This window comes from Sus scrofa, chromosome 8 (genome assembly GCF_054392235.1).
Source record: "Sus scrofa isolate SSC_HxYL_T2T_F1_AM1 chromosome 8, Sscrofa_HxYL_maternal_Yorkshire_Landrace_v2.0, whole genome shotgun sequence".
Classification (NCBI taxonomy): Eukaryota; Metazoa; Chordata; class Mammalia; order Artiodactyla; family Suidae; genus Sus; species Sus scrofa.
This window is the reverse complement of record NC_139390.1, coordinates 117,834,811-117,860,679: the sequence shown is the minus strand read 5'-3', so window position 1 is coordinate 117,860,679 and position 25,869 is coordinate 117,834,811. Positions and strand designations below refer to the sequence as shown.

Genomic DNA, 25,869 nt, shown 5'->3' with positions numbered 1-25,869 from the left:
TAAGCGTCCACTTTTTCTGTGTGTCCAATACAGTACACAATTGTTTCCTCCTAAAAAATCAATGTGGCTGTGATTTTTCTATGGTTCATTCACTGTTTATGGACAGGGATTAATGTCTGACCTTCCCTTGCCTTCTTGACTCGAACCAATTACTTTCGAATAATTTTTCTGGTTTAACTTTTTATCACATCTTCTGACATTTTAGCGAATAATATTTGACAGCTATGAACATCTGCGAAAGTTATTGTTATCATAACTTGAGCTCAATGGAACTACCGTCACTGATGCACTGAGGATCAGATTGCACTAGAGAGTAGGAACACACTTACATTAAAAAAATTGTTTGATGTCTTAGTAGGAATCTTTCCTGATTTGCTTTAACACATGCAGATTGTTTAAAAAAAAAAAAAAAAGACACCTGGAGGTGGAAAACACATTTGCTGTCCATACGAGGGAAGCCTCAAAGTATTTATTTTTCATTTTGGAAATTTCTGCATTATTGTCATCATGAAACAGCTTTTAATCTTCTCTCTACATTGAAATTTTTCCTAAATGAATAAAACAAAAAATCTTTGGAAACATTTAACATGGCAAAGCAGCTTTCTGCCTCACAGGTTTGCAAGAAATTTCCAATAAAAGTATTTCATTGTAGTGTCCTGATTTCTTATTCAGTATGCACCCAGGGAAACTGGTATATTGCATTCTCCTTGAAGAAAGCAATAGACAGAGAAAATGCTGTTAGTCATTTATGTGCACATAACAATATAAATCGCAAAGATTAGGGGAAATCATTTTGGGGAGCACCACTATTTTGCAACCAAAGGCACTTAAATAATTACCTTTTTAAGCACCTTTTATTGACTATGCAGAAGGATAAAAGGTAATCTTACTTGTTTTAAATGGCATAAAGCAACCAAATGCCATTAACCGAGTGTTACATTTCTTATTTCACTAAGATTGTTGAAGCTTACCAGAAAGAGATAAAAAATGTATAAATTCAGGAACACTGGCTAGTAATATCCCAAACCATTGTCAGTGGACTCCTACTTTCTCCTGCCAAAATATGTGGAAGCATGCATGGATTGTACTAGATTAGTAAGAGGGGCTCGTTTCCGTGGCATTAGCCAGGTATCTTAGCAACAAGACCATACCAGATTCTAGCAGTGCTCTGTGGTGGTGCATGTAATATCCTGGACATAATCTGTCTTTTAATTTTCTTTGGATTGTAGTGATATTACAGATACATGTGTTCAGTTATAGATCTTTATTTAATAAGAAGAATGCCTTAGCTGAAGATTTGTACTATGCCAGGAGTGGGCAACTCACAATAATGTTGCTGGAGGTTTAGCCCAGGTACTGCCGTGTCTCACATTTCAGATTGACAGGAAAACTTACTCCCTTCATTAAGATGTGCCTCCTAGTTCATATCTTTATGCTGTGGAGATGAGGATGCTGCTGGAATTCATAATACTAAGAACGTTATTTAATGTCAGATAGAATGCAAATTGCTCGTACAATTGAAATGTCATCTAAAACATGCCACCGTATGCAACACCACTTTATTATAAGTCACTGAGAGCAATATCTTAAATTTGGAATTTCACTAATCCTTCATCTGCTTTGTTTACCTTTCATCTATAATAGAGATGTCGAATTTCCTCCAAACTGGATTTGCATGTTTTAACTGCTTGCTCACACAGCTCAAGATGTGTGGGAGAACTATATAGGGGGACTTCCCTTGATTTCCTTGTCTTTTTGTTGTTTGTTTAATGCAAATTAGCAGCAAAAGATAGCTTTCAAATACAAGACAAAATGCCATGTCAACCTTTTTGGGGAAATAAGCTAAAGCTTATGGTAGAACATTTGATTATTTAAAGGACGAATTATAATACAAATATGCTGTCAGTTTATTGGTAATTGATTTCCCTGGTAATTTAGCTTCATGCAAGTATTTTCTGGCATTTAATTGAAACAAGAATAATTTTGTAAAGTTAATTTTGTTCATGGTAAAATTACAAATGGACCTTTCAAGACTTTTGTCATGCTTGCTGGGAGAAAGTGTCCAGAACAATTGCCTTCCTAAATAAAGCTATCCTGACCAGAAAATCTTGTTTGTACATAAGAAGTCTTAAAATCGGTTCCTAAGATAGATGGCTTCTCTTTTATAGATCAGTTTTCATACAAAAGAAGGCCCAGGACACCTCTTTACTTAGGACATTGTAAAGTTTTCCATAAAAAAATTACTTTTTTTTTTTTTTGGTGGCAGAGAGGAGGAGAGTGATGCGAAGGAAAATGGGAAAAAAGAAGAGAGTTCTTAAAACCACACTTCTTGATTCTATCCTCTCCAACTCAATATCCCTTTTCCCCCCACAGCTTTTCTCAAAGAATTTCAGCTCTGAAGTAGTGCTTAGTATCTTTTGATGGGCAGCCCTGGAGATTCTGCTTTGTTTTGTCTGATATTATACAGTATTTTTGTTGCTCATGACAGAGTACCGCTCACCAAACACTAGGAGAACTTAAGAATTCTAGCACAAAAGAGTATTTTAACTGATACAAAGGTGCAAGGAGTCCTCCCCAATTAAGACTCTCTGATTTGGATATCTCTATATCATTTGGTATAAGAATCTATATAAGACTTATAGAAGTTATTTTTATTTATGAGGTCATGCCTTCACGCCTTCTAAAGTAGCCCTTCATATGAATAATGCCATGATGCTAAATCATTCACTCTGATTTTTAAAGATCTCTCAAGTCAGTTAGAACAGCATCTCAAAGGGAGGTCTGGAGATTTCATGCTTTAGAATTATTTGGCATATTTGTGGGAAATTTAAATTCCTGGATTTTTATCCAGACTCATTGTATAAGGCCCTTTAAGGATTCAGAAATATTTCTAGCTTTTCTTTGGCATAGTAAAGTTTGAGCACCATTGGTTTAAAATAACGAATGACAATCAAGAAAAAGCTTAATTTTCAAAATAATAGTTGTGGCAAATTAAACCTTAAACATTTATATTTATATATTTTTATTTATATAAATAACTTGAGATATAACTAAAAAACAACTTCAAACAAAGGGCATGACATCTTTTAAAAACTAGTTAAAATTATGCAATTTGTCATTATGGGCATTTTGTCCAGGTCTTTTAAATGACCATATTAACTTGGAGTCCCATATCTTTTAAAATCATGCAGAAAGAGGACATTTTTTCATAGCTAGGAATTTTTTTTTAAATATTTCTCCTAAAATATGGAAACTCAAAATATGTTTTTGTAAATATGTAATATTAAAATACTATTTATTGTATTCTGTGACATAAAAAAGGGGAATCAAGTTGAAATTGAGGACATATCTTTTAATTTAATGGTAGATTTCCTCCCCCATTTCTCTTAATTTTTCATTCTATCTTTGGTCTGAGTACTGGCTTTGAAGTCTGGTTACATTTTTGCATAATTATTGGTGACCAAAAATGATCTTGTGTTTACCAGCATCTTGGGTTCAGAAGCATCTCCGAGTTTTAGGTAAACTAAATACAGAAATCAGTTTAGCCAGCTGTGAAACATGATCAGCTCTTGGGTGTAAAACGACATCTGGTCATTGGCAAATTGCATTATGTAACAAAACTAAAGAGAAAGTGAAACATAGAAAGGCAAATTAAAGAGGGAGTCAGAGTCCAAGTGAAAGCAGTAGACTTCCAAGGTGCACAGTGTATGACTAATTCAGACCCAGATGATCAGCAATGATCAGCAATAATAGATGCACACAATCCCAGAGACTGACAAGTTGGAAGCTGGTCTACAGGTTTAAGATATAGGAGCAATTCTTCCATGCTACCTCTTCGTACCCCTTTGCACCAAAATATAATCAAATAAGGAAACACGCACCTCAGAATGGAAAACATTATTTAGAATCATGTATCTGACATATTACTTGGTGTCTTTCATAAGAAATCTTTTTATAATTAAAGCAATTACTATTCCATGACTCCCAAAGATTCATTTATAACCTTGATCTTTTTCTTATGCAATTGTCACCTTGTTAATTTCCTATCTCTAGATTCTCTGCCATCATCTCAAATTCAGCCTTTCGAAAACAAAAATGAATGTTTTTACACAAGATTGTACTCCTGATCTCTCAATTTCTGTCGGTAGTGCCACCGTGTCCCATATTACTTGTCTTTAAAGTCTCTCAGGAGTCTGTAGGAGGTGCAAATGCCTATCCTAAGATTTCTAGTCAGTTTTACACATATCTGGTCAGTCTTGTCACTGTGAAGTAGGTTTGTTTGGAAAACAGTCCGAACAAATGTTGAGAAACATTTTTAATTCCCCGTGTCAAGCCACGTTTGTCAACACCCAGTGAAATCACACACTCCACTTCTAGTCGAGTAAAAGGAGAGCAAGTGAAACTTTAAGGATGATGTTTGATCACAGATATGCAACCAGCAGGAAGGTAGAGAACAAATAATAGAATTTTAACCTGAAAAAAATCAAGAGCCTCCTTTTTTGCTCAGTGAAGAAAGAGTTGCTGATTTTATCCAAATCATGTGTTGATGTGCACAGAGAATATTTCCTATTTTAAACCTTTCTGGTTTTCTTCCTTTCTATCTGGTGCTAACATCAAGGCCAGGATGACAGAAGCAGATATTGGCGACACGTCCTAAAGCAGAGACTCAGCATAGTGGTGCACGGGACCTGAATCAGGACTGAGAAAGAAGAAGTTGATGGGATCCTGGGGAGGAGACCAAAGGGATGACAATGACAGTTCTTTAATTTTAAGGACCTTTCTCAGGTGAGCTGGGGGTGAAGGGTGGGGGAATTTAAAGAATAGAAAGCACACCTAACCTTTTCCTCCGGCTCCAGCTCAAACTGTGTACAGATTGGAAGACACAACTAAATCCAAAAAATTCAGGCTGTTTGGAATATGCATCTGGATCCTGGCTAATGGTAGTTTGGTTTTAAAATGGACTATACTACCTTTCTTTCTTTCTTTTTTTAATAATGATTTTTGTTTTTTCCATTATAGCTGATTTATAGTGTTCTGTCAATTTCCTACTTCACAGCAAGGTGACCCAGTCACACATACATGTATACGTTCTTTTTTCTCACATTATCATGCTCCATTGCAAGTGACCAGACATAGTTCCCAGTGCTACACAGTAGGAGCCCATTGCTTATTCATTCCAAAGGCAATAGTTTGCATCTGTTAACCCCAGATGCCCAGACCATCCCACTCTGTCCCCCTCCCTCTTGGCAACCACAAGTCTGTTCCCCATGTCCATGATTTTCTTTTCTGTGGAAAGGTTCATTTGTGCCATATAAAAAATGGACTATACTACCTTTCTTTTCTACATACGATGCTGGGGACATACTGTTCTTCAGGGCGGAGCCTTAAGGGGCCATTTCTCTATGGCACGAGGACATTTTAAGTTTTGTCCGTTATAGAAATGTTGATGAGAAAACTCTGGCAAGAGACTTCTAAAAGACATGGAGTGAGTAAAAAAAAAGGTCTAACCCTTGACAGGACTGATATTTACCCTCAAGTATCATCATGAATTTGAATATTGACTATCGTACCTTTCTCCAGCCATAATAATGAACACTGTAGTTTCACAGGGTAACAGAATCAGGGTGTTGGAAATTGATAAAATGGGATGAAAATAGGCCTATCCACCTATCCACCTTTTCAGAGGCTGCCTTTTTATATACATCCTCTCTCATGGGCATACCTCAGAGATATTTTGCCTTTGGTTCCAGGCTACCACAATCATGCAAATATTATGATAAAGCAGGCCACGTAAATGTTTTGATGTCCCAGGGCATATAAAAGTCATGTTAGCAGTGTGCTAGAGTTCAAGGATGTAATAGCACTGCAGCTAAAAAAACAATGTACACACCTTAGTTTAAAAATACTCTCAACAATTAAAAATAAAATAAAATAAAATAAAATAAAATAAAATAAAATAAAATAAAAATACTCTCGCTAAAAGCTGCTAACCATCATCTGAGCCTTCAGTGAGCCATAATCTTTTTGGTGGTGGAGGCTCATGACTCAGTGTTGATGGCTATTGACTGATCAGGGCGATTGTTGCTAAAGGATGGGGTGGTTGTGGCAATTTAAATAAAATAACCCAATGTAATTTCATTTTAAATAATACAACAATGGAATTTGCTGCTCAAATGACCCTTCCTTTCATGAACAATGTCTCTCTATCATGCAGTGCTTTTTGATAGCTCTACTTTACCCATATAGAGTTTCTTTCAAAATTGGAGTCAATCCTCTCAAAGTCTGCTGCTATCTTATCAATTAGGTTTGTAAAATATTCTAAATTCTTTGTCATTTTTTCAACAATTTTCACAGCATCTTCACCACGAGTAGATTCCATCTCCAGAAACCACCTTCTTTCCTCATCCACAAGAAGCAGCTCCTCATCTGTTAAACTGTTTTATGGTGAGATTGCAGCTTCGGTCACATCTTCGGGTTCCACTTCTAACTCTAGTTCTTGTGCTGTTTTCGCCACATCTGCAGTTACCTCTTCTGCTGAAGTCTTGAAGCCCTAGAGTCATCCATGAGGGTTGGAATCAACTTCTAAACTCCTGCGAATGCTGATATTTTTACTTCTTCCTGTGAATCATTTATAAAGTATAGGCAGAGTAGATTTAGCATAACTGGTAAGGACCCTGGATTTTGGGAATGGTAAATGATCACTGGCTTCAACTTAAAGTCACCAGTTGTATTAGCCCCTAGAAAGAGAGTCAGTCCGTCCCTCCAAGCTTTGAAACCAGGCATTGACTTCTCCTCTCTAGCTATGAAAGACCTAGACAGCATCTTCTTCCAATAGAAGGCTGGTTTGCCCACATGGAAAGTCTGTTATTTAGTGTGGCTACTTTTCGTTTATTATCTTAGTTGGATCTGCTGGATAGCTTGCTGCAGCTTCTCCATCAGCACTTGCTACTTCACCTTGCACTTTTAGCTCCTTTTCATAAACCTCGAGAACTAATCTTCAAACTTTTCCTCTAGAATTTCATCACCTCTCTCAGCCTTCATAAAATTGAGGAAAGTTAGGACCTTGCTCTGGATTAGGCTTTTGCTTAAAGGAATGTTCTGTCTGGTTTGATCTTCTATCCACACCACTACAACTTTCTCCTTATCAGCAACAAGGCTGTTTTTTTGCTTGTCATTTGTGCGTTCATTGGAGTACCACTTTAAATTTCCTTCAAGAATTTTTTCTTTGTATTCACAACTTGGGTAACCATTTGGGGCAAGATGCCTAGTTTTTGACCTGCTCTGAGTTTTGACATGCCTTCCTCACTAAAAGTTATCACTCCTAGCTTTTGATTTAAAGTGAGAGGCATGTGACTCTTTCTTTCCCTCGAACAATTAGGGGCTACTGTAGGGTTACTAACTGGCCTCATTTCAAAACTGTTGTGTCTCAGGGAACAGGGAGGCCCCAGGAGAGGGAGAGTGATGGGGAGTGTCTGGTCAGGGGGGCAGTCAGAACACACACACATTTATCAGTTATGTTTGCTACCTTACCTGAGCGTGGTTTGCGGCACCCCAACATGATTACAACATGAACATCAAAGATCACTGATCACAGATCACCAGAGTAGATGTTATAATAATGAAAAAGTTTGAAATATTTCAAGAAATGACCCAATGTGGCACAGCAATAAGAAGTGAGCCAACAACGGTAAATGGTGCCAGCAGACTTGTTCAACCTTCAATTTGTAAAAAACACATGATCTGCAAAATTCAGTGCATCAAAACATAATAAAAGGAGGTATGCCTATGTTTGCAGAGTAGTTCAGTCCTTTCTAGTTTATTCACCCTCCCATAGGTAAGGGGCGGGGGAAGAGTTAGAGCTACTTAGAAAGTTAGTGAGAGTCCTGCTATTGGGGAATTCATCGTAGTCCTTCTATGAGAGAAGTGAGAAATCCCCAAAACCAGCTTCTGAAAATTGCCAATGAACCTTGAGTACATCCTACATGTCTTGGATTTTGCCAAGGGTTTAATATGATTTATGTCTTTCAGTCCTCCTCACCACCCTATGAGATGGCAGTTGTTATTATCCCCCTTTAAGGATGAAATAATAGATTAGAAAAGGTTCAATAACTTTCATAAGCTATCAATAATCATAATAATAATCAGACGTATAATGATAAAGCAAACACTTGCAATAGCATTTACTGTAAGCCTGGTTCTAAGTGCTTAATTTATATATCAACAAACGAATTCCAAACAATCCTAAGAGGTAGGTATTGTAATTATTTTTATTTTTATAGATAATCAAATCAAAGTCCAGTTACTTTCCCAAGTCACACATCTAATAAGTGACCAAACCAAGCTTAAACCCAGGCATTCTGGCCTCAGAATCTGTGCTCGTAACTACTAAACTAGGCTAATACATTATAGAACCAAGGTTTAAATCCTGGCCTGCAAAATCCAAGCTTTTACCATCGATATCTACGTGTCACTCTTAAAATGAAGCTAGTAATATGAATATATTATAGTTTTGCCTTTTTACAGTTTTTAATATGAATTTAAATATTGGATGTGTTCCATTGATTTAAGTATTCTTTCAACAGGGTTATAATTAAAGCAATGGAAAATAAGAACAAAAATATTTGGGTAAATAAACAATTTGAGAGAGTCATCTCCCCATAAATTTGAACTTGTGGGTGAACTGTATTTGAATGTGTTTTTAGATTAGCAAATTAAGTGAACTGTGGAAAATTACACCGTTGGTGTCTTGATGTGGTTATGCTGCCTGACAAGTAAGTTATCTCAAAGAAAAGCAGTCCTATGTCAAAGCATATAGTGATGAGTGAATTAATTTGTATTTACTATTAGCGGGCAATAATGAATATTCTGCTAATCTTTAGAAATTACTTACACCTTATTCCAAACAGCACTCATCAAAACACCACAGACTTCCTTCATAATTTGATCTTTACTTTTAATCTGAAATTCATTTTACATTTATAATTATTGGTCTACTATGTGGTTTTTTTTTTTTTTTGCCTTTAGTAGCTATGCAAACAATAGCTTGAGACTAGTAGACACTTTAATCTTACTATTATTATCATTATTGAATGGTTCAAAAATATGTCACTACTTTTATGATGTCATTTTGAACTTGAATACACTAAGACCACTTATTGAAAAATCCTGAGTAATTTTAAATTGATGTTGACATTTAAAAGGATTGCCTGTAATGATAGTGTCTTGTAGCTGTAAGTACAGTCTGAAGTAAATCTAGTAATAATTATGGTTACATCTTGATCACTTGCCTTTTCCTGTTTATTAACCTTGGAAAGAAACATATTGTTAGAGTCATCTTTAATTCATATGAAAAATTAATCCCCTTTCCCTTCCATTTCAGACCTTAAAACAAGGATTGAGACTGCAAGTTCAATGTTTGAACTTTTTTTTTCCTGGAGGGATTCCCACATGGAAAACTGAAGCAATACTACTAAAAGCTAAGTACCATGATCACACATCAGCTTTAGTACCTTCTGTCACCATCTTTTTAGGAAGGAGCCCCAACATGCACTACTGGTGATCGCAGGGCTGCTGGAACCAGCTAGGGACTGAGCTGTCAAGACCAGTCCATTTGAAAAGAAAATAACTAAAGACGAAAACTCACCAGCTAACTTGAATTGCTGATCCCTGGAGGGTACTCTAAGGAAAGTTGGAAAAGATTATGTAAAATGCTCTCATATGTTAGGCAGGAAAAATTACTTATTGCCTCTAAACAGGAAGATTGTAAACAAGGTCTCCCATTTTCACAAAAAAAATAAGCAGCATCAGCTGCATACGATGCTGCCCTCAAACATAGCTTTCAGAAAGTGTCATTGCGTTTAGATTCATCCACTTAGTGAAGAGAAACGGAAGAGATTGTCTCTTATTTCTTAGCCCTCTTCTGTGTTGGGCAGAGCCTGAAGTCTAAATAGGTAGGATCTTTTATCCAAAACCTACACGTCTCCCTTTTCATCCTCAATCTAAAACAAGAGAGTTTGGCAGTCCAAGAAATAGTAACATATTATGTAGATTTGACACTGAAGATATGACCAAATCAGTATTTATTTACTGTCTTTCCTTATTAAGAATATGCATTATATGTGTATATCTAATTTGTGTTATTCATACTTTATGTTTTCTTTTTAGGGCTGCACCTGTGGTATATGGAAGTTCCCAGGCTGGGGGTGGAATCAGAGCTGCAGTTGCTGGCCTATGCCACAGCCACAGCCACAGCAACAACAGATCTGAGGGGCATCTGTGACCTACAGCACAGCTCATGGCAATGCCAGATCCTTAACCCACTGATCGAGGCCAGGGAGCCAACCCGCATCCTCATGAATACTAATAGGTTTCATAATACGCTGAGCCACAGTGGACAGTCCCATACTTCACTTTTTTAAAACCTGGATGTAAACGAATAAAGTTTACAGTTATGCCAATGCTATCATTAATTGTAATTATGTTACAGTTTGTTGCTTTAGTATATAAATATTATAGGGAGAAGTAAGAAAATTTAAAGTATATGTGATGTCTGTTGTAATTAAGTATATTTATTTTTTACTTTTTGTTTTATTTTTATTTTATAATGATTTTTATTTTTTCCATGATAGCTGGTTTAGTGTTCTGTCAATTTTCTACCGTGCAGCATGGTGACCCAGTTACACATACATGTATACATTCTATTTTCTCACATTATCACGCTCCATCATAAGTGACCAGACATAGTTCCCAGTGCTATACAGCAGGATCTCATTGCTTATCCATTCCGAAGGCAATAGTTTGCATCTATTAACCGTAAATTCCCAGTCCCTCCCAGTCCTTCCCCCTTATGTTTTAATTACAATTTTAAAAAGTTGCTAAATAAAGCAGGATGATTTAAGTTTTTGGTTCATTCTTGTAAATTCTGCTTAGCTCCAGTGCCTCTGTTTCTTGTCATGCCATTCCTGATCAGTCCAGTCCATGGAGACCTCCTCTATGCAATAAACTCAAGGAAGAGTGGCTTCTAAATTTATTAAACTACATAGGAAATGAGTTTCCATCCCTTTGGACCCTATGTTTCCAGATTTTATTGGCCAAAAATGTATTTGCTTAAAAACTTGTTTCTTTGCCATCTATTTACAGGTAGACAACAGTAGACAACAGTGGCGTTGATCTGCCAAATTTGAAGTGCCAGGTCTGGGATTTGGATGGAGTGAAAGTGGGCAGATGTGGTACAGGTGCTTGGAGGAGGCTTAGGCTGCAGTCCTGGGACTCCTGAAGCAGAGCAGAGTAGTGTGGATTAAAGGACTTGGACAGGGTTGGTGAGAGAGCTGATGGCTGAACATGTGTGATTGCCAGAACGCTGTGCGAAGCCAGAAGTGGGTCAGGAGCTGGGTCACCCAGTGTCCACGTGGGATCTGACTGCAAGTGAGAGGCCAACAACCCCAAAATATGTAGAGAAAAATGAAGGGCAATCACATACATACTATCTACCCCATACACCCTAAGCAGGGTCCGGTCAGCAAAAGAGCCACGGCTGCCCCCTCTCTCTGTAATACACCTGGAGTGGGATTCCTCCTTGGGTCTTTAAAGGATCCTATACACTCATGAAATAATTGTAGCTAGGTATCTTGTCTCTGGTAAATGAACATTAGCTTTTTAAAACATATTAATAATATTGAAGGGAGTTCCTGTCATGGCTCAGTGGTTAATGAATCCAACTAGGAACCATGAGATTTCGGGTTCGCTCCTTGGCCTCGGTCAGTGGGTTAAGGATCCGGCATTGCCATGAGCTGTGGTGTAGGTTGCCGATGTGGCTTGGATCCCATGTTGCTGTGGCTGTGGTCTAGGCCGGCAGCTACAGCTCCAATTGGACCTCTGGCCTGGGAACCTCCATATGCTGTGGGAGCGGCCCTAGAAAAGACAAAAAGACAAATAATAATAATAATACTGAACATTTCTAAAGAATCACCATCTACCTCTCCCTGTAGGAAGACTGTATATATAAGGGGAAATTCCATTATATTCCTAAATGAAGGTTTTAAGAGTTCTTGTGTGGTTTTTCCATACTATCTTTTCCATTTGCCCTAAGAGAAATACCTTCAGGTAGGGAACAAAGAAATATGAAAGAAATGTCATTCTTTTTTTTCTTTTCTGCTTCCACATGGCATATGGAAGTCTTCAGGTTAGGGGTCAAATTGGAGCTACAGCTGCCGGCCTATACCACAGCCGTAGCAACTCGGAATCTGAGCCATGTCTGTGGCCTACACCACAGCTCATGACAACGCTGGATCCTTAACCCACTGAGCAAGGCCAGGGATCGAGCCCGAATCCTCATGGATTCTAGTTGCATTTGTTACCACTGAGCCACAATGGGAACTCCCAAGATATATCATTCTTGACCCTGACTGGACTTGTAACATGAGTGAAAATATATAATAAGTCACTGAAATTTTTTAGGTTTTTTCTTGTCACAGCATTATGTATCCTGAGTTGACTGATACAGACTATCATTGACCTTACTGTCTGTACTGAAGTTCAGAAAATATTTGTATGGCCTTTGATATTTCTTATAGTACTGTTTTAAAATCTTATTTGCCTCAATTTTATGTCCCTTGAGAACAACCTCAGTGTCTTTTGTTTGTTGGATCTGCTATGAAAACCTCAGGTCTCTAAAACAAAATATTTTAAAATATGTCATGATGAATCAATGAATAAATACTTATATTCCATTGTAGTAACTCTGAATGACACAAAAAATATGTCAAAGAAAGTGAAATTAAAATAAATATTTTCATTTTGAGAAATCTTTTAATTATCAATTGATTCAGTATTTCTGATAGTAAATCAAATGATTCTTATTCTTTTAAATGTGGCATCTATAACTACTGCGTATAGTAAAAAGCACTTCATAACTATATTGTAAAAATAAAGTATCTACACTTAAGAGGCACTACTGAAAGCTGTATTAGGTATGTATAATGTGGCACTCATCACACTCATTTTTCACGAAAGAAAGAAAAAGCAGGAGTTCCCTGGTGGCTCAGCAGTTTAAGGATCTGGCCTTGTCACTGCTGTGGTGTGGGTTCAATCCCTGGCCTGGGAACTTCTGCATGCCATGGGCATGGCCAAAGGAACAAAAAAAAAAAAAAAAAAAAAAAAAGAAGGAAAGGAAAAGCAGGAGGAGGAATTCCATACGGGGAGCTTTGTTGAGAATCTCAGGATATGTACTATAATTCTGAACCAGACCCACAATTTTAATGTCAGAAAATTAGGTTTCATCATGTATTGTCTGATCTATTGAAAAGGGTTACAATAGTAGCCAATTAAAATAGGATTGAAGTTGCTAATTAATATACTTAAGGATAGCAATTTCCAGAGTCCTAACTGCTTGTAGTAGTCTTATTCAGGGCAAACCAGGGTCCTGAAAGTTCTTAGACTTTGAACCAGTTGTTTGATGTTTGCTTGGTGAGAAGGACATAATCACGTGGCCATATGCCCCAGGCTTCGGTTGGAAGTGATGGAGTCTTTTGCCCTTTACCAGAGAACAGGTTTCTAGGGCTAGAACGCGTTTCTGGAATTCAGCACCAATATTGGCTTTTCTGCCCACACTGATATCTGAAATTCATGTTTGGAGTAGACCACCTCCTGTTTATATGTGCGCATGTATTTATTTCTTTTGATGCATTCCTGTCTCTGATAACTTTGAAAATATGTTCTTAACAGTCAGATGGTAGGGTTGCATAACCGTGTGTTTTGATTTAGTGAATGGAGGGCTTTGCTGGTATCCTTTTGTTAAATGTTTTCTGGTTTGTAAGAAGCACTCCCCTATTGCTGATTCACTCCCCTGAATGCATACTCTTTTTTAATTGGGGTAGAGTTGATCTAGTTGATCTACAATGTTGTATTAGTTTTAGGTTTATGCAAAGTTAATTGCACACACACACACACAACACACATATATCTATTCTTTTTTCCCATATAGGTTATTACAGAACATTGGGCAGATCTCCCTGTGGTATACAGTGGGTTCCTATTAGTTATCTCCCCTTTATACAGTAGTGTGCATGTGCCAACCTCATCCCCCACCTCAGTTACCCCTTTGGTAACCCTAAGTTTGACCTCGAAATCTTTGAGTCTGTTTCTGGCTACAGATAAGTTCTTTTGTATCATTTTAAAGTTAGATTCCACATATAAGTGATATCATATGATAACTGTCATTGTCTGGTCTACTTCATTTAATATGATAATCTCTAGGGCCATCCATGTTGCTGAGAATGGCATTATTTTGTTCTTTTTTTAAGGCTGAGTAATTGAATGCATATGCTTAGGACAATATTTAGTTGTAAAAAAAAAAAGTCTCTGGCTTAATAGCTAGAAGACCTAGGTTCTAGATGAGGCTTTGGATTTTATTACCTGTATGACCTTGGTCAAATCACTTATTTTTTTTCTTATCTGTGAAATTATCATATCTTATATGTCTTATAATTATAATGTAGTATAATATATCTGTGAAGTTATAATGTCTTCCTCACAGAACTGTAATGATGATTAAATAATATGCAGCTATGATAAGGTAGTGTGAACACAGACTTGGCGGAGCCATCAGGGACCACACCCAGAGCTTCCCGTGCTCCCAAACATCTCCCAACAGCCAAGACACCAAAGCAGTGACTGACTGGGGACCCAAGGAGCTCTACTTGCTCTTGAAAAGGTCTCTCACTTCCTCCCACCCCTACTGGCTAAAAGCCTCCCACCACATTTGATTAAATGACCCTTAGGAGTCTTGGTGATGGTATATCCTATTTATCTCAGTCAACGGAAGATCCCCAGCCTCTTAAGTTATTTCTCATCAGACTCGTATTCCCATACGACTCTGTATATCTCCTAATTGGCTTCACACAAGCCCTTTCCTGGTCGATCATGTGCAAAATCTTCTAGATCAGGAGTTGGCAGATTGTGTGTGTGTTTGTGTGCATGTGTATGTAGATGTGATTTTTCCCCAGTGGAGTGGAAGAGGCAAGGGAGGGTAGGGAGGTGAAGTTGTGCGTGCTCTACACGACTGGAAAAAGTACTATATGCCCTGTCATATTGTCTTAGAAGTGCTATAGGCTTTGGAGAAACCAAAGTGCTATGTGCTCATCTGCACTATGGCCTTGGGAGTTTCCCCACAAATCTTGGGTAGGTTTGGCTGAAGGTTATCTGGCACAGGTCAGGGCATGTGTCTCCATCATTTTGAGGCTCTTCAGCCTACTGTGTCTGAGCACCTGCAGCTGACCCTCTGTGCTGGGGCGTGGGGGATGTTTGGTGTCTTTAAAGGGTTGGATAGTACATATTTTAGGCCTGGGAGCCAAGAGGCAAAATCAAGGATATCATACATGCACTTACATAACCACCTAGTGTAACTATTTAAAAATACAAAATCTTGGCGTTCCCTTGTGGCACAGCGGGTTAAGGATCCAGCATTGTCACTGCTGTGGCTCAGGATGCTGCAGGTTTGATCCCTGGCTCTGGAACTTCTGTGTGCCATAGGTGTGGCCAAAGAAGAGAAAAACAAAACCAAACAAACAAAAATATAAAATCTACTCTCAGCTCCCAGGTATTAAAAAACCAGGGGAGTGGCTGAATTTGGCCATGTTGGCTGAACTTGTTCACCTCTGCTCTGTTTCTTCAGCTTTCTCCCCAACCTCTTCAGCCTCCTGGACTCCAGGAAACCTCGCTCTCTGCCCCCAGCATACCTCTGTCTGCTGTTGTCTCCAGTCATGACTGCCTCTTATAGAACTTCATACCCCTGGTCCCGGAGTGGGGTTGGGGGTGGGTATCTTCCCTGTTCTGATTGCTGCTTTCAGGCATTATGACTTTATGACTTCACCCTCCACTTTAAAACTTTTAAACTTTTCTTCTTAGACACTTAAGTCATTAGATTATACTACTTTATTCCTGGTGTTTTTGTTTGTTTGTTTTTTGTTTGTTTGTTTTTTGTTTTGTTTTGTTTTTTGTTTTTTTTTTGTTTTTTTTTGCTTTTTGGGGCTGCACCTGAGGCACATGGAAGTTCCCAGGCTAGGGGTCAAATTGGAGCTACAGCTGCCGGCCTACGCCACAGCCACAGCAAGGCTAGATCTGAGCTGCGTATGCAACCTACACCACAGCTCACAGCAATGCTGGATCCCCGACTCACTGAGTGAGGGCAGGGATCGAACCCGCATCCTCATGGATACTAGTTGGATTCATTTCCGCTGAGCTACAGTGGGGCTCTGATTATACTACTCTCTACTCTTCCATGCCACGATCATCTACAGATTCTTGAGGCACAACTCCCTCATCTTACCAATTTACACTCCTAAGTGGACCCTACCATTCTCTCTAACACAACTTCTGTCATAAATCTTGGTGATTTCAATCTCTGTGCAGCAAATCCATCCAGTAGCCTCACTGCCCAGGTCCTTGACCTCCTCATATCTCAGGAGTTTGCCTTCCTCCCCACCTCTGTCACTCCAGCCACATCTTAACCTTGACATTTCAATTTTAATTTCAATTTCAAGGGCTCCACTCTCAGGATGCAGCCTGTTTATACCCCCTTCCCATTCTCTCTCTCACACACAGTCTCTCTGTGCCCTTATCCCAAAATTCCTTTCTTTCTAATTCTCCACTTTTTCACTGTCCATCCCACCCCTCAGACCCTCACTCACCTCCTTACCCAGCTTAGAAGCTGTGCTGTGTCATGAAATGACTCCCGCATCTACCACCTCAGCTTCTTGGTTTATCTCTCCTGCTTTTATCTCGGCTTTGCAAAACCCAAAATCTATAAAAATCAACTCATCACCCACTATGCAGCTGCCCAAGCAGCTGACTGGAGCTGGAGGAAGCACAAGCTCCCTTTCCTCTGTTTCTCTTTGGGTTCATAAGGACTAACCTCAGGCGAGCTCTTCAGGCTGCCTTATGAGCCTCCTTTATGTCTTTAGGTGCTGCATGCCTCTCCTACAGGATTAAACATATTTTCTTCTCTCTAACAGCCCACACTTTTTTTCTTCTGCTCTTTTTCAAAACATCCCTATTCTTCTTATTTCATTGAAAAAAAAATGGAAACAATTAAAAGCGATGTCTGTCTGCTTTTGCACAAATCTACCTACCTGTACACATCTGGCCCATACGTTCTGCCTCCATCTGATGACAAAGGTGACTTGTCCCTGCTCTGTGTAAGGCTAGTGCCTCTTTTGTGCATGGTTTTTCCCTACCTGTTTCAAGGCCATTGTTTCTGTAGTTGCCCTTCCAACCCCAAATCAAATTATCCCTTTCACCAGGAACATTCCCAATATTACGCAAGGATGCTACACTACAACACATTATAAAAATCTTTGTTTGGTCCCAATATACTTTCGAACATCTTACCAGTTCTGTGCTAACTTTTCTAGAAAATCTCCTGAAAGACTACATATAATCTCCCTCTACTTCCCTCCCCAAACTCTCTTAAACACACTTTATTCTGGTTTCACCCTCATCACTGCACAGGAACAGATTTTGTCATGTCACCAAAGAGCTCCATGCTGCAAAATCCAATGATCGCCTCTAAGTCCTTATTTCACTTACTTCGAAGCAGGTTTTCACAGAGATGATGACTTCCTCCTTCTTGAAACACACTTGACTCCTGGCATACCACTCTCTTGGGTAATCCTTCCACTAGATGCTCCTTCTCAGCTTGTTACTCTTCATCTTCTTCACATCTCAAGGCTGGAGTGCTTCAGGGACCAATCTATGGACCTTTCCTATTATCTCTATATACTCAGTCTTTGGGGAACTCATCCAGGGCCTTAGCTTCAAATGTCATTTGTTCACTATTGTTGGGATCATCTCCCTAGAATTTCAGACTCTGATATCTTACTGCTTATTTAATATATCTAACTGGATGTCTGATATGAACTTCACTTCTAATATATCCAATGTGAATTACATATTTCTCCCAAAATTCCACCTGTAAAACTCATCCCTTGTGCAGTATACATTCCATCCTAGTAAACCAGAATTTCTGGGATCAAAAAATTGTGAGCCTTTCTTGACATCTCCTTTTTCTCCCCCCACCACATCCCACATCTGACACAATTCTGTTGATTTTACCTTTAAGTTTTGTTTAGAATCTGACCACTTCTCACTAGTTCCACTATTGGTTCTTTGCTTCAAGGTATCATCTCCTACCTGGATGCTTTCAGTTGCCTAAGTGGTTTCCTTATTTCTATTTCTATAGTCTCTATAGTCTATTTGCTACTGAAGCTAGAAATATCCTATTAGAATGCAAGCCATGGATGACATCACCAGTGCTCAAAACACTAATAATTTTACATTTCTATTGTTTCTTTGACAATTTCCTGCTTTTTCTCTATTAGTATTGTGTTTGAAATCTTGAACTGACCCTTCATATTTTGTGTTTTTTTCCTTTCATATTTAGTATCCTCATGCTTTTCTCTATAATCTTGGATATTTGCTTGACATTATTTCCTTGCCTTTTAATAGAAAATGTTAATTTCAGAGGCCATATTTTCATTCCCAACAAGCTTTCTCTTATAAGCGTTACTTTCTTTTGTATAGCATCCTATTCTTGTTTTGTGAGTGTAATGTTTTTTGAACCTCCATGAGTGTGTTAATTGCAATTCTTTAAAAGTTCTCTTCTATTCCTGAATGATTTGTTCGTTTAAATGTTTTTCCTGTTAATTTATACAGATCTTTTTCTTCTAGGCTGTTCATTTTTCTTATCTGTCTGAAAACTCTTGGTTGTCTTGTTTATACTTTAAAAAGAAGTACCAGTCAGTTAGCATGCATTTCCACTGCAAATAGATAAATAGCTCGATGTGTGGTTATAGATTATTGACTGGCAGGCTTAGTTTGAAGTTTAGTGACCAGAGAGCAGCTATCAAGTCTCAAGTCTCTCAAAAGCCAAAACAATGAAGGCTTTATTCCCGGCAGTAACTTTCACACTAAAAACCTTGTCTTAACCCAAGAAGTTCATTCAAACTTGTCAGAGAAGAATCTCCAGGGAATTTCACATAGAGGCAATTAGACTCTGAATTTTCAAATTCTGCCACTTGGAGGTGCAGATTGGTGAATTGTTCCATATACAAATCTTCATTTAATATCCCTGTTTTCAACCTCATTGTTTGTTCTTGACAGAACCTCTGGGGTTCCTGATGGCAGAGAGCTCCTACCTCCTTCTCGTTACAGTCTTTCACAGCAGGTCTTAGGCTCAAATGTTCTTATACAGTTTCAGCCATGCATTAGCTTTCATAACTCTTTGACTTTCAGAAATGAATTACAATTCCTCATCTGCTGACGATTCAACTTCCCCATTCTCATTCTCCTTCTGGTTATGAGATTTGTACGTGTAGTTTTTACACTTGAACATACAATGCATAGCTAGGTTTGTGCCATGAGAGAAAGAGCTCTGTTCCTATTTTGCAAAGTTTGTCCCTATTACAACTGCTGAGATCGTCATATTTGCCATTTGGTGGATACAACTGGATTCCCTTGGATCTATACTAATGACAAGAACGATGTCCCTTGTGCCTAGTGAGAGTACATTTTCATGAAGAAAATGGCCTGACGAGAGTCGGTATTAAAATCCATATGAAGGTGAAGTTGAATGGGCAGGATTTCAGTTCAACAATGTCTGGTAAAAATGTTCTTCCTCTATGGAACATGGTGAAATGTGTTAAGTAAATAAAAGGTCTTGTTTTCCTTTAGCGGCATCATGATGATTACTTACTCTGGGGCATTTTCATTACTAACACATGTTTGTTGCTTTTTGATTTGTTAAGTGTATATGATTCAGCATCATTTTCTCTAATACAAGATGACGAGAAAACCCTCAAACCACAATGGTTTCTGCTGGGATATCCTCTCAAAGTATTTGCATTTGTCAACCAAGTGTAGTGTACTAAAGACAAAAAATAGGAGAGACTTTTTTTTTTCTCTCATTAATATAATGTAAACAACTCATAAACAGTCTCAGAAATAAGTACCAAAATTCAGTTTTCCATTGAAAATTCTTTGCAGAGGCGAAGGAAATTTCCTTCATTTTTGTATTTTTTTCCATTTTATAACTTTGAAACGATCATGTTAATATTTGGGGGAAGTTCTATTTAGTGATTTCACTACCAATTTGAATTTTCAGCCTATGTTTAATCACAGATTACTTTTCTAAACATCAGTGATCAGCCTGGCCTCGGCATCCAGAAAGGTAAATGAACCCAAATGGATTTGAATATTCTGGATGTCGGTGAGCATTTTCTCAAACTATTTTGATATTATTTAGGTGACTAAGACATTAAAATTATCTAAATTAAGTTTCCTTAATGTTCATTTCACCCAGTCTGAGGTATTGCTCAGGCCCCTCTCAGACTCCTAAGTGTTCCTTACCATGTGGTCAGTTCTCTGAGTCCCTCAAGAGGGCTTATTAACCTGGCCCCCCAGACACTTACTTCCCTGGGCTTCTTTCTACCTCCCGAGGCCAGGACAAGGCCAGACACGCATGGCAGCCTTGAGAGCTGTGATCCTTTTGTTTAGTGTTACAGATTAAGGGAAAACATGTTAAAATTCTAATTTGTATCTTCAACAACATGACCTCATATAACTCCGATTTAGACATCGATACAACAAACATTTAGGAACAAGCTGAACTTTTGAGCTTCACTTTATATTATATCAGCTAATATATGGTACATATTAGACTTTCATGAGAAATCATTTACACTGACCGATGTCCCTTTTCTGCATTCATAGTTTAATGCATTCTTCTTGGAGGAAGAGAGAAAAAATGTTTACCTTCCTTGGGAGGATAAAAGCTTTGTCTGATATTTTGTTCTCAGTTGGGGGAGTTAAAATACTAAATGCTCTTTTGTTTATAAAAGGATGATGAGGGTAGACTGTAGTTTTTATTTTTATTTTAATGCTGTTTTGTGACAGCATGAAAATGGCAACTTTATGTTAGATGATCTCTTTCTTTTCCTTTATTTTGCTGTTGGCAAACATGGCACAGTGTGCCTATTTTGGTAGCCAAACTCCAAGTGTCTTGCTCAGTGCTTTTTCTTTCCTTTAAATTTTCTCTCACTGTTCCAAAAAACAGACTTGAAGCATGCCTCTATAGTTCTTGAATGTTGCTTATAGCCTCAGGTCTGTGCATTGGATCTAATGGCATTTAGTCACTCTCATTTCAGATGGCTGGGAGACCTGGGAAGCGTTGTGTGCCATAGGATTTGTTCACAGGTTTTATTTTTTATTTTTATTTTTTTGTCTTTTTGCTATTTCTTTGGGCCACTCCCGTGGCATATGGAGATTCCCAGGCTAGGGGTCCAATCGGAGCTGTAGCCACCGGCCTACGCCAGAGCCACAGCAACGCGGGATCCGAGCCGCGTCTGCAACATATACCACAGCTCACGACAACGCCGGATCGTTAACCCACTGAGCAGGGGCAGGGATCGAACCCGCAACCTCATGGTTCCTAGTCGGATTCGTTAACCGCTGCGCCACAACGGGAACTCCCAGGTTTTATATCCACTCGTTGCCTTTGCCATCTTTCCGATGTTGTCTTCCTACCCTTTTCTTTCTCTTTCCTTTAAAGAGCTCCAGAGTATCAGGAAAACAATTCTCCCTCTTGTTTAGTTAGATTCCCACCCCAAGTTTGGTTTCGTTTCTGGTTTGAGTCATTATTGGGCTTCCAGGAGTCCAAAGAGTATTACTGTAAATGTAAAACATTTGTAACCAAGGTTTTAATTTTGAACAATTCTATTAATATAGAAAGGGATTTTTTTTTTACATTTAAATTCAAAGTTATGAAAACATGACAGTTCTGCAGCTTACAAAAATGGACTCGATCTCACATTCAGTGGTCCAGTTATTGGAGCCAATGTCGGATCATTATCTAGGACTTTTAACTGTAGTTCAAAAATCTCATTTGAGAATTCTGGGGCTAGTAGTCTCACTCTTTGCATATGAGATTCTGGGCTTGAATTGTGTCCTCTGCTTTCTTTTTTTTTTTTTTTTTTTTTTTTTTTTGCTTTTTAAGGCTGTACTCTCGGCATATGGAGGTTCACAGGCTAGGGGTCAAATCAGAGCTGTAGCTGCCAGCCTACACCACAGCCACAGCAACGCCAGATCCAAGACACATCTGCAACCTTCACCACAGCTCACAGCAACGCCGGATTCTTAACCCACTGACGAGGCCAGGGATCAAACCTGTGCCCTCATGGATCCTAGTCATGTGCCACTAAGGGAATTCCTGTCCTCTGCTTTCTTGTCAGCCCAGATTCTTAAGTAGTTGAGCCACTGTGTTTTGCACCATTGGAAGGTTCTGGCTGGTCAGCCAAAGGAGACATAAGCAAAGCTCCCGGCAATAACTAGTCTGGGGGTCACAGAGGCATGGGAAACTGAGGCGAAGGTATGTAGAAATGAGATAAGGTCACACAATGACTGTGAAACAGAGAAAGTATTTTCAGCCATTGATGCCACTCAGAATTCTGGTAGCATCTGGTGACTGAAGCACATAGCCAGTCTGCAAGGCCCAGAGGTTAAGAGTAAAGCCATTCTTTCCATCTGGAGGGCTGAGTCCCTGGGTCCTACTGCTGCTTGCTCAGCTACCTTTGGCAGCTCCTCACCTTGGCAAGTGAGGAAGGATTGTACTAGGTGCCTTAAAGCCATCTTCTACAAAATTAGCACAAATGAAGTTATTAACTTGTATATACTGTTTACCCACTTGACTTTTCCATTTAATATGAACTATACAATAGATGAATTAAAATAGAGTTCCCTTGGCGGGGGTAACAATGACCACTCAGGCAAAATAATTAGTTAATTCTTAAGAGTTTTTTTTTTTTTTCTTCAGACTTTAATAAAAGTGTCCTTTTTTTTTTTTTTTTTTTGGCCGTGACACATTTCCCAGGGTAAATAATGCCAAATGGGAAAGGTATTAGGTTTGGGTGCGTGATGCTGCTATCAATTTATCTATAATGTCTTTCTTTTAAGGAAGATCTGTTATATTAAGTAGCTGATAAAAAAGGTATGGCTTTATTTAAAAAAAAAACCAACAGGAGTTCCCATCGTGCAGTGGTTAGTGAATCCGACTAGGAACCATGAGGTTGGGGGTTTGATCCCTGGCCTTGCTCAGTGGGTTAAGGATCTAGTGTTGCGGTGACCTGTGGTGTAGGTTGCAGACACAGTTCGGATACCACGTTGCTGTGGCTCTGGCGTAGGCCAGTGGCTACAGCTCCGATTCGATCCCTAGCCTGGGAACCTCCATATGCCGCAGGAGTGGCCCTAGAAAAGTCAAAAAGACAAAAAGCTAAAATAAATAAAATAAAAAAATAAATAAAATAAAAATAAAAAAAACCCAACAACAACAGAGGCAGCTCCATGATGCCTGAGAAATTAGCAATGAAAAGAGCACCTAGTTCCTTGCAGGCATCTCTTTTAAGTGAGATACACCCTTGAATACAAGAAAGGGATTTCAGCCACTGTGAGACCAAATGCTTAATGTTTCCAGAGCTTTAAAATATAAATGGCTTTTGGTATTTGACATGTTTATTTAAAAAATGCACCAGATTTTAACAAATGAGTTCTTGGACCAGATGATCTCTAATAATGTTTCCAGGCCTTCCATTTTATGTGTTTATGTGGCATTACTAATACGGACTTTTATGTATCTCTGATGTAAAATTATCTTGTTAAGACTATGACTGTTTTTAAAACTATGTGATCGCCCCCAGAGAGGTTCTATCAGTTTTTTTAAATAAACTACCCGGCAACCAAAATTTACATTCTGTTGGTAAATTTGCCAGGAAGGCCATTTCACTTGTTTATATTATGTCATAATCCCTGTTTTTCCTCATTCGCAGTTTATTACAAAATATAACTTAAAGTCATTTGTATGTGGTGCTGGAATCAGAGGATATTACTGTGCAGGGCTAATACTTCCAACCTCCCTGCCAGACTTTGGAAATCAATGTTCATTTCACATTGCACCCCCCCCACCCCAATCCTGCTCAACAAATACCCACGCCAAGAGGGATGACCCCTTTTAATTCCTTAATATAGGCCACGGTTCTCTTTGATTTATAGAAGACTGGTAGTCTATTTATAAAATATGTATCTGCAAGATGCAGTTTATGAGAAACTTGGCTTTGGGGACACATTAATTCTAACTGCAGATGCAACTTTCATGTTTTATAATATAACCCTGACAGCTGTAATTTCAGATTAAAGATTTTTCATTCACATTCCCATCCTGATTGCTCTGCACGGTCCTTATATTACCTTATTGTCAATAGCAAGTGTTCCCTCTATTGGGAGTCATTTAATAACCAGCTGCCATTTAAAGTGTGGACAGAACATTTGTCTCCGCCAGGCCATCTCAAGGAGAGTTCCCCCGCATACGGAGCTGGGACCTCTTCAAGAAAAACAACAGCTGGCCTTCACTATTGTCCTGACTTTTCCCTTTTTTGTGGTGGCTAGTTAAAATAAACATGAATACTCTGGGTGCATTGCTGAATGCATTTGTGAGCTTGTTATTTTAGTAACCAAACCGTCCTCTCCACCCCCAACCCTTATCCCACCCTGACCCCATCTCCTTTATGGGTCAAGCTTTCATTCTTTTCCGAGTTCTATAAATGTATATTCCTCTTCCAGTCCCTTGTATTGGTCACTAAGAATCGATCAACCTGGGTTGTAGGTTTAGGAGATACTGTAAAACATCTACTTTGGGGAAGGCTAGCTAGTCTATCTGCTTTTATAGATTGTGTTTGTAAATGATGCTATTATAATTCCAGTAATAGTAATGATAAAATTAAGACCATCCCCCTGAAATATAATTATAAGTCCCAGCTCGAGGTCCATGGCTGATATATGAAAATGCATGCACGATTGGTAATGTTTTTATTTAGTGTCTACCTTTAAATTTCCTTAACATGACAGCTGGGGATTAGCTTCTATGGCAGGCAGTGGTAAAAGGAAATAAAACTGAAAAGTAAAGGAAAGCTTTTAAAAAATGGACTCTTTCATGGCTAATTAAACCAGAATACAAATCAATCATTGGAAATAAGTGATGAATTTTTTATGCTTGTGAGCTTACTGTACCCTGTAGTGCCTGCTATACACTGAAATTACAATTCCCATCAGCTTATAGGGTAATCGTTCACCTTAAGCTTTACCTTTATCTATCATATTGATCTGAGACTCCCAGGGAAAAAAGGAAAGCTGGTACGCTAAGGAAGTCTGAGGAGTAAAAATGTCTCAGCTGAGACACACTGGAACCTCTGCCTTGTAGGCTGGACTTTATCTTTTATTCTCAATTCATTTTAACTCTTCGGAAGAACCGCAGTCCTCAGTCCTCAGGCAAAGTGAATGACAGCAAATAGGGGAGGAGGTGGCGGCGGCCCTTGAAGAGGCCCTGCGGTGGATTGGGTGACTGACTCTCCCCCGAGTGATGTCACGTTGACCTGCTCCCTTGCTTAATGCTGACTAAGCGCTGGGTGTCGGATTGATCATGAAGAGTTACTGGGAAAAGGTGGCAGAGTCAGTGTCAGATTACAATATTACGGTGTTAAAGTTAGGTTGGCATCCCTTCTTTTTCTGATTATTTTCTAATATTTGAGGTCTCAGCCACTGCGACGTGTAATTTATTTTCTGGGTAGACTGTAATAACACATTTTTTCCTTGAGTATTGGGCCAACTTTTCACATAATGACAGGGTTTTTCTTTCTACGAGTGTCACATGCATGTCACGAAGGATCGTTTAGACCTCTAAATTGGCTCTTGAGTTTTACACTGAGAAAATATGACAGCACACAATATTCCTCATATAAAAATATGTTGAACTTAGAAATATTTCTTTCTCTC

The 25,869-nt window shown here is 38.7% G+C and overlaps 2 long non-coding RNA genes across 13 annotated transcripts in view; one reads left to right on the top strand and one right to left on the bottom strand.

The window, feature by feature from the left end:
* The window catches only part of LOC102158976 (uncharacterized), a 928,007-nt gene that overhangs the window by 45,528 nt on the left and 856,610 nt on the right, over positions 1 to 25,869 (bottom strand). The gene's annotated exons all lie outside the window — the stretch shown is intronic.
* The window catches only part of LOC110261984 (uncharacterized), a 229,611-nt gene that overhangs the window by 103,089 nt on the left and 100,653 nt on the right, over positions 1 to 25,869 (top strand). For 2 of the 5 annotated variants that reach the window (XR_014813183.1, XR_014813184.1), the window contains exons 4-5: positions 4,619 to 4,785; positions 9,380 to 10,897. This is a non-coding gene — a long non-coding RNA (uncharacterized LOC110261984). Of the gene's footprint in view, positions 1 to 4,618; positions 4,786 to 9,379; positions 11,704 to 12,225; positions 12,804 to 25,869 lie in introns of those variants that run through there. The other 3 variants (XR_014813185.1, XR_014813182.1, XR_014813181.1) reach the window with 3 other exon arrangements.